Source organism: Triticum dicoccoides, chromosome 2B (assembly GCF_002162155.2).
Source record: "Triticum dicoccoides isolate Atlit2015 ecotype Zavitan chromosome 2B, WEW_v2.0, whole genome shotgun sequence".
Taxonomy (NCBI): domain Eukaryota; kingdom Viridiplantae; phylum Streptophyta; class Magnoliopsida; order Poales; family Poaceae; genus Triticum; species Triticum dicoccoides.
Window position 1 is genome coordinate 624,741,229 of NC_041383.1, and position 11,794 is coordinate 624,753,022.

The following is an 11,794-nucleotide window of genomic DNA, read 5'->3' on the forward strand; positions in this document are numbered from 1 at the left end:
TGCTCCGGACCTACCCGTTGTTGATGATGTCCGCGATCTCGTGTTAGCACATACTACCTCTGTACCAAAATATAAGACATTTTTTAGGCTAGGTTAGCCTATAAAAATGTCTTATATTTTGATACGCATGGACTAGTTGTGTAAGCTAATAGAGTGAGGAAAATCATCATTTACAATCTAACTTAGAAAATTAAAACTTAGCTCAATTAAGTTACATACGAACACTATCAGAGAAAAGGCTAGCAGTAGCGCCGGTTTTAGGTATAGCAGTAGCGCAGGAAGGCGCGCTACTGATATGGTGCTACAGCTAAAGTGTATCAGTAGCGTGTGTTCGCCCGCGCTACTGCTATACCTTCTTAGCAGTAGCGTTTTTGGTAGAGAGCACTACTGGTAGTCACTAGCAGCGCGCCTTACTACCCGCGCTACTACTATTGTTACGTATTTCTTTTTGTTTTATGTCATATTCATACGCCATCATACAAGTTTTCATACAGTAGCAATTTAGAGATTCTTTTTACATCAAAATGAGTTATTACATTATTGGGTGAAAGAAAAGTGGATTCGTTTCAAGTGCATGGATTCAAAGTGACCAATGGTCACTTTGGATCCATGCACTTAAAACTAAACCGCGGTTCTTTCACCCAATGACATAATAACTCATCATCTTCATCATATCATTAACAACTTATCATCATAATACATCATTGTCATATAACAACTCCTCATGATCATCGTTTTCGTCAATGAGACATCATATACCAAGTTGGCAAGTAGTAATAATCACAACTCCTCCTCCTCATTATCATCAACTCTAACACATTGTACCACATAATAACACATTGTACCGGACCTACTCCTCTCTAATAGGACCTACTACACTCTCTTAGATAAAATAACATAAAATAAGATAGACCCTGACTCTCCATTATGGAGAATGGAGATTATCCTGTCTCCAAGTCTTGCGCGTTGCACAATGTTGCTTCCAAGTACCTCCTTACGACTGACCATACATTGTTTTCAATCTTTGATTGTCATGTCTTCATCGGTTTTATAAATCCGGTATGAATAACTATGATGTGTAGGATGACCTGGCCGTAAGGTCATAGGCGACCTTTCGGAAATATCAGATGAGGCACACAATTCTTCGGGATTTTCTGTTGGAAAACATAGTAGTAACTTCGTAGTTAGCAATGTAGTTTAGTTTTAGAAGAATTTATGCAAAAGATGCACATATATCGTAATAGTAAAAAAAATCTTACCATGCCATCTCCATGGATGTTACCGTAGTTCAACAAGTGCACTAGTGGCACGTATTGACCATAATATGCAGGAGTTTGATTATAGATATTGTAATTCTCAAGATCATTAATAAATGAGATCAGATGATTTTTCTCCTGATAAGTTAATTCTGCGCCATCGGTGTAGTAGGTTCTGTCTACCATCTTCCGTACATTCTTTGAAGAATGAAAATAAGCTATCAATGGAAATAAGTTGTCAACTATTTTGAAATAAACAATATAAATTACTTAATAACTATGTTTGAGAAACTCACACAGAGGTAGAATTGGAAGCGTATTAACAAGGACCCAAATGTCCATATTGTCTTCCTCGATGTCAGGATCACCAAGATCCATGGTGACAAGCATACCCTCGTGGAAATCACATGCCTTGCAAAGTGCTTCCCAATTTGGACAACCAAAATGAGATACGCTCACAGAATTGTATAGATTTACAGGGAAATCAAAACCATGATGGGTCCTTAGGTGAACTATCTTTGTTTCCATATTTTCATGATCTTCAAAATCCATCCTCCCCAAGACATGGCGTCTTGCATGGCATGGGATAAGCTAGTCAAACTATAAAAGAATAAAATTACACATTGAAGAAGAAGAAGTCGAGCTTAATTACGAAAAAAACGCTTTGCATCGTTGCGTACCATTTCAACATCGAAGGTCTCCTCGAGCTTAATGCTGAAGCGCCAACCTTCTACCAATTGAGGCCTGTCGCAGAAACCCCGGTTGTCGCCACACCAGGAGCACTCCGCGAGACTTTTGTCGTCCGACGATATTTCCTATGTTCATAATTCAAAGATTAAACTTCTAAAATTCAATATATGTACTACAAAAACTAAATTAGGTCATTATTATTCAGCACTGGTTAACTATCGGTTCGTCGAGTCTTTTTTTGAAAACTCTCAGCTCACGTGGTGTATATATCCGACCGTTGGTGATGGTCGCTCCTCCCTTCATCCCCGAATGCTTTAAACCAAAATGTCTAGGACACGGGAATGAAGGAGAAGCGACCCCCACGACAACAGTCGGCATTCTTCTTCTCTCATATATGGTGGACACACTCCCTCACTGATTTTTTTGATCCTCGGTGACGGTCATTACTCCTTCTTCCCCTAGTGCATAACAAAGGTCTAGCACAAGGAGAAGAAGGAGAAGTGACCCCCACGACAACAGTCGAGATTCTTCCTCTCTCATATGTGGTGCAGACTTTCTCCCTCGCTCATTTTTTGATAGTCATGTATGGAGCCTCGACAGACTTAAAGTAAACCCGAAATGTCGTTTAATTATCTTTCTAGAAAATCCAGGACACTCAATATTTCCTACATATTCTAGCACAAGTCATGCCAAAATTCACGGAAAAATCTGGCATGACCTTTGCTAAAAAAGGACATATCGAGCGCTTGAAATTTGCCGGAATGGAAATTAATCAACACTCCGGCAAAACATAGGCCACTCGAAGGTGTTACCTGCAAACATGGCCACTTGGGCAAGCACATATCATATTTGCATTCAAACTTGATGATCATTGCATTCAAACTTGATGGTCATTGCATTTCAATGGTTGAAAATATGAACAAAAATATTTCAAAATATCTTATAAGACTCATATTGACATGGAGATTTGGCTGGTCTCACCTCGAGGTCGGAGGGGGTAGGTGACAGGGACGACGACGGCGACGACATGGAGATTTGGCTACAAAAACAAAACATAAATAAAAACATTATTATCCTCATCTTAGGACTTAGTGAAACCCTATAAGCTATCAACTAATCAAAGGCCTTGCATAGTGCTCTCCAATTTGAGCATTCAAAATAGGAGTAGTTCTCCAATTTGAGCATTTAATAGGCAAAACTAAATCATAAAATAAATTAGTATCCAAATTAGCATGCATTCAATAAGGAAAACTAAATCATCTCTTCTGTCTGTACACCGTCGAATATTATCACTAATACATCTCGAATAGTATCATACATTTAACCTCACTAATACGGCTAAAACCCTAGCGAACAACGGGTATCGGCGCGGGCGGTGGACACCCAAAGAGAAGGAACCATCACAGGATCATAGCTCCAGTGAGATCCCTGAAGAATTGCCAGGTATTGGAGAACCTGCACTCCAACGCAACCATGTAGCGATGGACGTGCTCGTCCTCCTCGCTGACACGGTGACGTACCACCTCCGCGGGGTCCTCAAGCTTCCGCACCATCACTGGCCCACATGACTGCCACCAAAGAAGGTTTGGGTCAACGACGGGCTGGCTCCTCACCAAGTTGCGCCCCTCGAAAGGTAGCATATCCCAGTACCAACCCGGCGGAGCCCAGTCCCGGACAAGACCCCTTTGATCAAGCAGGCATCCTCCGCCCATTCCACGACGAGGATGTTGGATAGGCATCGTCGACGTCGATGGGGAAATAATTGATTTAAATAAAAAAATAACAACAAATGTGACATGTTCAAAATATGACATGTCCACTTCAAAACGAATCAACCTAGAATTATGTTAAATACACCTAAAAATAAACTAATTCTATTAATTTTCTTACTAAAAATAAACTAGTTCTATAGTAAAAATTTAATTAGATCATCAAATCTCATATACCTAAATTTTCATACTAAAAATAAACTAGTTCTATTAATTCAACTAGTTCAACTTAACACTTACTATAAATAAAAATAAACTAGTTCAACTAGTTCTATTAATTTTCTTAGTAAAAATAAACTACTTCTATTAATTCAACTAGTTCAACTAAACACTTACTATAAATAAAAATAAACTATCTTACTAAAAATAAACTAGTTCAACTAGTTCTATTAATTTTCTTACTAAAAATAAACTAGTTCTATTAATTCAACTAGTTCTTACTAAAATAAACTAGTTCTATTAATTTTCTTACTAAATCTATTAAACACTTACTAAAAAACAGTAAAAAACTATATTGAATTTTTTCTCTAAACTAAACACTACTGCCCTAATTAACATCTAGTTAAACCCTACTACCCTACTTCTTAAGCATCCACAAGTACTAACTAATTAGATGAACCCTAGCTAGGCACTTAAGCATCTACAACTACTTAAGCTCCCATTAATGAACCCTAGAAATTTGTCCTAAAAACTACTTAAGCATCTACAACTACTGCCCTAATTAACATCTAGTTTACAATTATATTTACTTAACTACATTAGGTGCACAACAACTATATAACTACTTAAGCATCTACAAGTAGTAGCTAATTTGATGAACCCTAAAATTTGATGAATCCTAGGAACCCTAGCTAGGCAGAGGTAGGGTAGGAGGAGGAGGTCTAAGTGTGCTCACTTCCGGCGCCGGTGGAGTTAGGGAGCGGCCGAGGGAGGGGCACGTGGCGTCAAGGTCGGAGTCGGAGCTCAGCCGCGCGGCAGAGGGCGGCGATGTAGGGAGACAAAAACAGCGGCCACCGAGGGCAGCAGAGGGCGTGCGGAGGGTGACGGGAGAGCGTGTGGCGGCCGACGGCAATGCAGGGTGACGACGACGGCGACAGCAGATCGAGGGGGGATTTGGAGGAAGTGGCCGGGGGGAAGAAGAACCGCGCGGTTAAGAAAAAATAGCAGTAGCACGGGCCCGAAAAAGCGTTGCTGCTACATTAGCTATAGCGCTGGCTAAGAAAACGCACTACTGCTACATTAGCTATAACGCTTGTCCTGAAAGCATGCTGCTCCTACGCCTTTCTCCTTTATTTTTCATTTTCTTTTATTTTTCTTCACATTTTATTTTTTCATTTCCTCTTTTTCTATTTCTTTCATTTTGATTTACTTTTCTATATGTTTTTATTTTATTTTATTTTCATTAGCAGTAGCGCTTTCCGCGTAAAACACGCTGCTACAACCATCTTAGCAGCAGCGCGCTTTGTGTAAGATCGCTACTACTATTCCTAGCCTACCGAGAACAGTGTTGGAATTGTAGTAGTCGTGCTTCTTTCGTCTGAAGTGCTACTGCTATAAGCTTAGTTGCAGCGTGTTTATTTGACGAGCACTAGTGGTAAGTGGTAGTAGCGCTTCTTTTTCACCCGCGCTACTGGTAAGTTTCTGTGTATAAGGTTTTCCCTAGTAGCGGAATACTCCTTTATGAACGAATCGACTGCACCGAGGATCAACACTAGGTACCTGTTCAAGTGGATGGCAATACGCCTGCTGAAGGCAGAGCGGTTACTGGGATGCGGCCGAATCTGATGGTGGTGGGGGCATTCTCGGTGGCATTATCCCCACGACACATCCCCATCAGGCTCTTCAAATGAAGATCAAATATTTTACCTCTTGCATCGCCCATTTCAACCAATTCCGGTCTACTCTGAGTCAGCATCCGAGCGTGCTCTATGTCATTGGCCTCAGGTACGATGACCTCTGCTGCATTCATCAATTCTATATCCATATACATTTCGCACATCCGTATTTTCCTACTGCAAGCGGGCTACTAGATCTGCGTTCTCCCGTGTGAGAGTATGCATTTCCTTCCCCTCCTACAAGCACTTTGCTAGCAGAACACCGTGTCGTCCATCCTTTTATTCCGCGCCAACCACATCCTTCGCCGCTACCTCTCCGATTCATGCGCGCCATCGATTGGGGATGTTGGGGAACGCAGTAATTTCAAAAAAAAAATCGTACGATCACGCAAGATCTATCTAGGTGATGCATAGCAATGAGAGGGGAGAGTGTGTCCACGTATCCTCGTAGACCGAAAGCGAAAGCGTTAAGTAATGCGTTTGATGTAGTCGAACGTCTTCGTGATCCAACCGATCAAGTACCGAACGCACGTCACCTCTGCAATCTGCACAAGTTCAGCTCGGTGACGTCCCTCAAACTCTAGATCCAGCTGAGGACGAGGGAGAGTTCCGTCAGCACGACGGCATGGTGAAGGTGATGATGAAGTTACGGCGCAGGGCTTTGCCTAAGCACTACGACAATATGACCGAGGTGGAAAACTGTGGAGGGGGGCACCGCACACGGCTAAAGATCAATTGTGTGTCTATGGGGTGCCCCTGGCCACGTACAAAGGAGGGGAGGGAAGAGGTGGCCGGCCCAAGAGGGGCGCGCTAGGTGTGGGGAATCCTACTAAGACTCCCCAGTCCAAGTAGGATTCCCCTCCTCTTTTCTATTCATAGTAGGAGAAGGAGGGAAGGAGGAAGAGGGGAGAAGGAAGGAGGAGGGCGCCACCCCCTCCTAGTCCAATTCGGACCAGCCGACCAGCCCATGGGGGGGCGCGCGGCCACCCCTTGAGGCCCTTCTCTCCTTTCCCGTATGGCCCATTAAGGCCCCATTACTTCCCCGACGAATTCCTGTAACTCTCCGGTACTCTTAAAAATACCCGAATCACTCGGAACCTTTCCGATATCTGAATATAGCCTTCCAATATATCGATCTTTACATCTCAACCATTTCGAGACTCCTCGTCATGTCCGTGATCTCATCCGGGACTCCGAACAAACTTCGGTCATCAAATCACATAACTCATAATACAAATCATCATCGAACTTTAAGCGTGCGGACTCTACGGGTTTGAGAACTATGTAGACATGACCGAGACACATCTCCGGTCAATAACCAATAGCGGAACCTGGATGCTCATATTGGTTCCTACATATTCTACGAAGATCTTTATCTGTCAAACCGCATAACAACATACGTTGTTCCCTTTGTCATCGGTATGTTACTTGCCCGAGATTCGATCGTCGGTATCATCATACCTAGTTCAATCTCGTTACTGGCAAGTCTCTTTACTCGTTCTGTAATACTTCATCCCGCAACTAACTCATTAGTCACAATGCTTGCAAGGCTTATAGTGATGAGCAATACCGAGAGGGCCCAGAGATATCTCTCCGATACACGGAGTGACAAATCCTAATCTCGGTCTATGCCAACCCAACAAATACCTTCGGAGACACATGTAGAGCATCTTTATAATCACCCAATTACGTTGTGATGTTTGATAGCACACAAGGTGTTACTCCGGTATTCAGGAGTTGCATAATCTCATAGTGTGAGGAACATGTATAAGTCATGAAGAAAGCAGTAACAATGAAACTGTAACGATCATAATGCTAAGCTAACGGATGGGCCTTGTCCATCACATCATTCTCCTAATGATGTGATCCCGTTCATCAAATGACAACACATGTCTATGGTTAGGAAACATAACCATCTTTGATTAACGAGCTAGTCAAGTAGAGGCATACTAGGGACACTATGTTTTGTCTATGTATTCACACATGTACTAAGTTTCTGGTTAATAAAATTCTAGAATGAATAATAAACATTTATCATGAAATAAGGAAATAAATAATAACTTTATTATTGCCTCTAGGGCATATTTCCTTTAGTCTCCCACTTGCACTAGATTCAATAATCTAGTTCACATCTCCATGTGATTTAACACCAATAGTTCACATTTGTATGTGATTAACACCCATAGTTCACATCGCCATGTGACCAACACCCAAAGGGTTTACTAGAGTCAATAATCTAGTTCACATCGCTATGTGATTAACACCCAAAGAGTACTAAGGTGTGATCATCTTTTGCTCATGAGATAAGTTTAGTCAACGGGTCTGTCACATTTAGAGTCGTATGTATTTTGGAAATATTCTATGTCTACAATGCTCTGCATGGAGCTACTCTAGCTAATTGCTCCCACTTTTAATATGTATCCAGATTGAGACTTAGAGTCATCTGGATCGGTGTAAAAGCTTGCATCAACGTAACTCTTTACAACGAACTCTTTATCACCCCCATCACGGAGAAATATTTCCTTAGTCCTCACTAAGGATAATTTTAACCATTTTCCAGTGATCTACTCTTAGATCACTATTGTACCCCTTGCCAAACTCATGGCAAAGTACACAATACGTCTGGTACACAACACAACATATTTTATAGAACCTATGATTGTGGCATAGGGAATGACTTTCATTCTCTTTCTATCTTCTACCACGGTCGGGCTTTGAGTCTTACTCAACTTTACTCCTTGTAATACAGACAAGAACTCCTTCTTTGACTGATCCATTTTGAACTCTTTCAAAAACTTGTCAAGGTATATACTCATTGAAAAATCTTATCAAGCGTCTTGATCTATCTCTATAGATCTTGATGCCCAATATGTAAGCAGCTTCACCGAGGTCTTTCATTGAAAACTCTTATTCAAGTATCCCTTTATGCTATCCAGAAATTCTATATCATTATCAATCAACAATATGTCATCCACATATAATATTAGAAATGGTACAGAGCTCCCACTCACTTTCTTGTAAATACGGGCTTCTCCAAAAGTCTGTATAAAACCATATGCTTTGATTACATTATCAAAGCATTTATTCCAACTCCGAGAGGCTTGCACCAGTCCATAAATGAATCGCTGGAGCTTGCACACTTTGTTAGCACCCTTTGGATCGACAAAACCTTCTAGTTGCATCATATACAACTCTTCTTTATGAAATATCCAATTAAGGAATTCAGCTTTGACATCCATTTGCTAGATTTCATAAAATATGGCAACTGCTAACATGGTTCAGACGGATTTAAGCATCACTAAATTGAGAAAATCTCATTGTAGTCAACACCTTGAACTTGTTGAAAACCTTTTGTGACAAGTCAAGATTTGTAGATAGTAACACCACTATCAGCGTCCGTCTTCCTCTTGAAGATCCATTTATTTAATATGGCTTGCCGATCATCGGGCAAGTCCACCAAAGTCCACACTTTGTTCTCATACATGGATCCCATCTCAGATTTCATGGCCTCAAGCCATTTCGCGGAATCTGGGCTCATCATCACTTCCTCATAGTTCATAGCTTCATCATGGTCTAGTAACATGACTTCTAGAATATGATTACTGTACCACTCTGGTGCGAATTGTAATCTGGTTGACCTACGATGTTCGGTAGTAACTTGATCTGAAGTTTCATGATCATCATCATTAGCTTCCTCACTAATTGGTCTAGGAATCACTGGAACTGATTTCTGTGATGAACTACTTTCCAATTCAGGAGAATGTACAATTACCTCATCAAGTTCTACTTTCCTCCCACTCACTTCTTTTGAGAGAAACTCCTTCTCTAGAAAGGATCCATTCTTAGCAAAGATCTTGCCTTTGGATCTGTGATAGAAGGTGTACCCAACAGTTTCCTTTGGGTATCCTATGAAGATGCATTTCTTCGATTTGGGTTCGAGCTTATCAGGTTGAAGATTTTTCACATAAGCATCGCAGCCCCAAACTTTAAGAAATGACAACTTTGGTTTCTTGCCAAACCGTAGTTCATAAGGCGTCGTCTCAACGGATTTTGACAGTGCCTTGTTAAAAGTGAATGCAGCTGTCTCTAATGTATAACCCCAAAATGATACTGGTAAATCGGTAGGAGACATCATAGATCGCACCATATCCAATAAAGTGCGGTTACGATGTTCGGACACACCATTACGCTGTGGTGTTCCACGTGGCGTGAGTTGTGAATCTATTTCACATTGTTTTAAATGAAGGCCAAACTCGTAACTCAAAAATTCTCCTCCACGATCAGATCGTAGAAACTTTATTTTCTTGTTACGATGATTCTCCACTTCACTTTGAAATTCTTTGAACTTTTCAAATGTTTCAGACTTGTGTTTCATTAAGTAGATATACCCATATATGCTCAAATCATCTGTGAAGGTTAGAAAATAACGATACCCGCCAGGAGCATCAACACTCATTGGACCGCATACATCGGTATATATTATTTCCAATAAGTCACTAGCTCGTTCCATTGTTCCAGAAAACAGAGTTTTAGTCATCTTGCCCATAAGGCACGGTTAGCAAGCACCAAGTGACTCATAATCAAGTGATTCCAAAAGTCCATCAGCATGGAGTTTCTTCATGTGCTTTATACCGATATGACCCAAATGGCAGTGCCACAAATAAGTTGCACTATCATTATCAACTTTGCATCTTTTGGCATCAATATTATGAATATGTGTATTACCACGATGGAGATTCAATAAACCATCAACATTGGGTGTATGACCATAGACGGTTTTATTCATGTAAACAGAATAACAATTATTCTCTGTCTTAAATGAATAACTGTATTGCAATTAACATGATCTAATCATATTCATGCTCAATGCAAAGACCAAATAACATTTATTCAGGTTCAACACTAATCTCAAAAGTATAGGGAGTGTGCGATGATGATCATATCAATCTTGGAACCACTTCCAACACACATCGTCACTTCATCCTCAACTAGTCTCTATTTATTCTGCAACTCCTGTTTCGAGTTATTAATGTTAGCAATCAAACAAGTATCAAATACCCATGGGTTACTATGAGCATTAGTAAGCTACACATCAATAACCTGTATATCAAATATACCATTGTTCACTTTGCCATCCTTCTTATCCGCCAATTGTTTGGGGCAGTTCTGCTTCTAGTGACCATTTCCCTTTTGCAGTAGAAGCACTCAGTTTCAGGCTTAGGTCCAGCTTTGGGCATCTTCTTGGGAGTGACAACTTGCTTGCCATTCTACTTGAAGTTCTCTTTCTATTCCTATACCCTTTTCTTTAAACTAGTGATCTTGTCAATCATCAACACTTGATGCTCTTTCTTGATTTCTACCTTCGTCAATTTTAGCATCACGAAGAGCTTGGGAATTGCTTATGTCATCCCTTGCATATTATAGTTCATCACAAAGTTCCAGTAAATTGGTGATGGTGACTAGAGAACTCTGTCAATCACTATCTTATCTGGAAGATTAACTCCCACTTGATTCAAGCGATTGTAGTACCTAGACATTCTGAGCACATGCTCACTAGTTGAGCAATTCTCCTCCATCTTTTAGGCGAAGTACTTGTCATAGGTCTCATACCTCTTGACATGGGCATGAGTCTGAAATACCAATTTGAGCTCTTGGAACATCTCATCCGCTCCGTGGCGTTCAAAACCTTTTTGAAGTCCCGGTTCTAACACAACAAAAAAAAGACACATCTGTGACATTTTGGGCCGAACGAATTTTTTTCCTATCATACTTATGACACTTATATGATGATAACTATGACAAAACCCGATATCATCATAGATGTGGTGGGCTCCTACTTCTATGACAAAAAATCATGACAGAAAATGGGCTTTTGGGCGGGCCGGAGATGCAGCTGCATGACATTCTTTGGGCCGTCCATGACGGAAAAAACCATGATACAATTGAGGGCGAGGAAAATATCGGGGTGTTCCCAGTTACGTTGGGTGGTCGGGGCCGAGCGATGCACGGAGGATTGCGTGTTTCTCTCGTACACGCATGCGCGTGGGTGTGAGGTGTTGGGCTCTAACTGAACCTGAGCGAGGCGTTCGCCTACTGAACCCAAGCGATTGCACTGCAGGCTACGCGTTACTGAACCCGAGCGATCGATCAATGGCTATTAAGTGAACCCGATCGAGCGATTCCTTTGCTACTACTGCTAACTGAAGCCGATCGATGTTGCCTATGGATGAACAGTGAGTGTTGC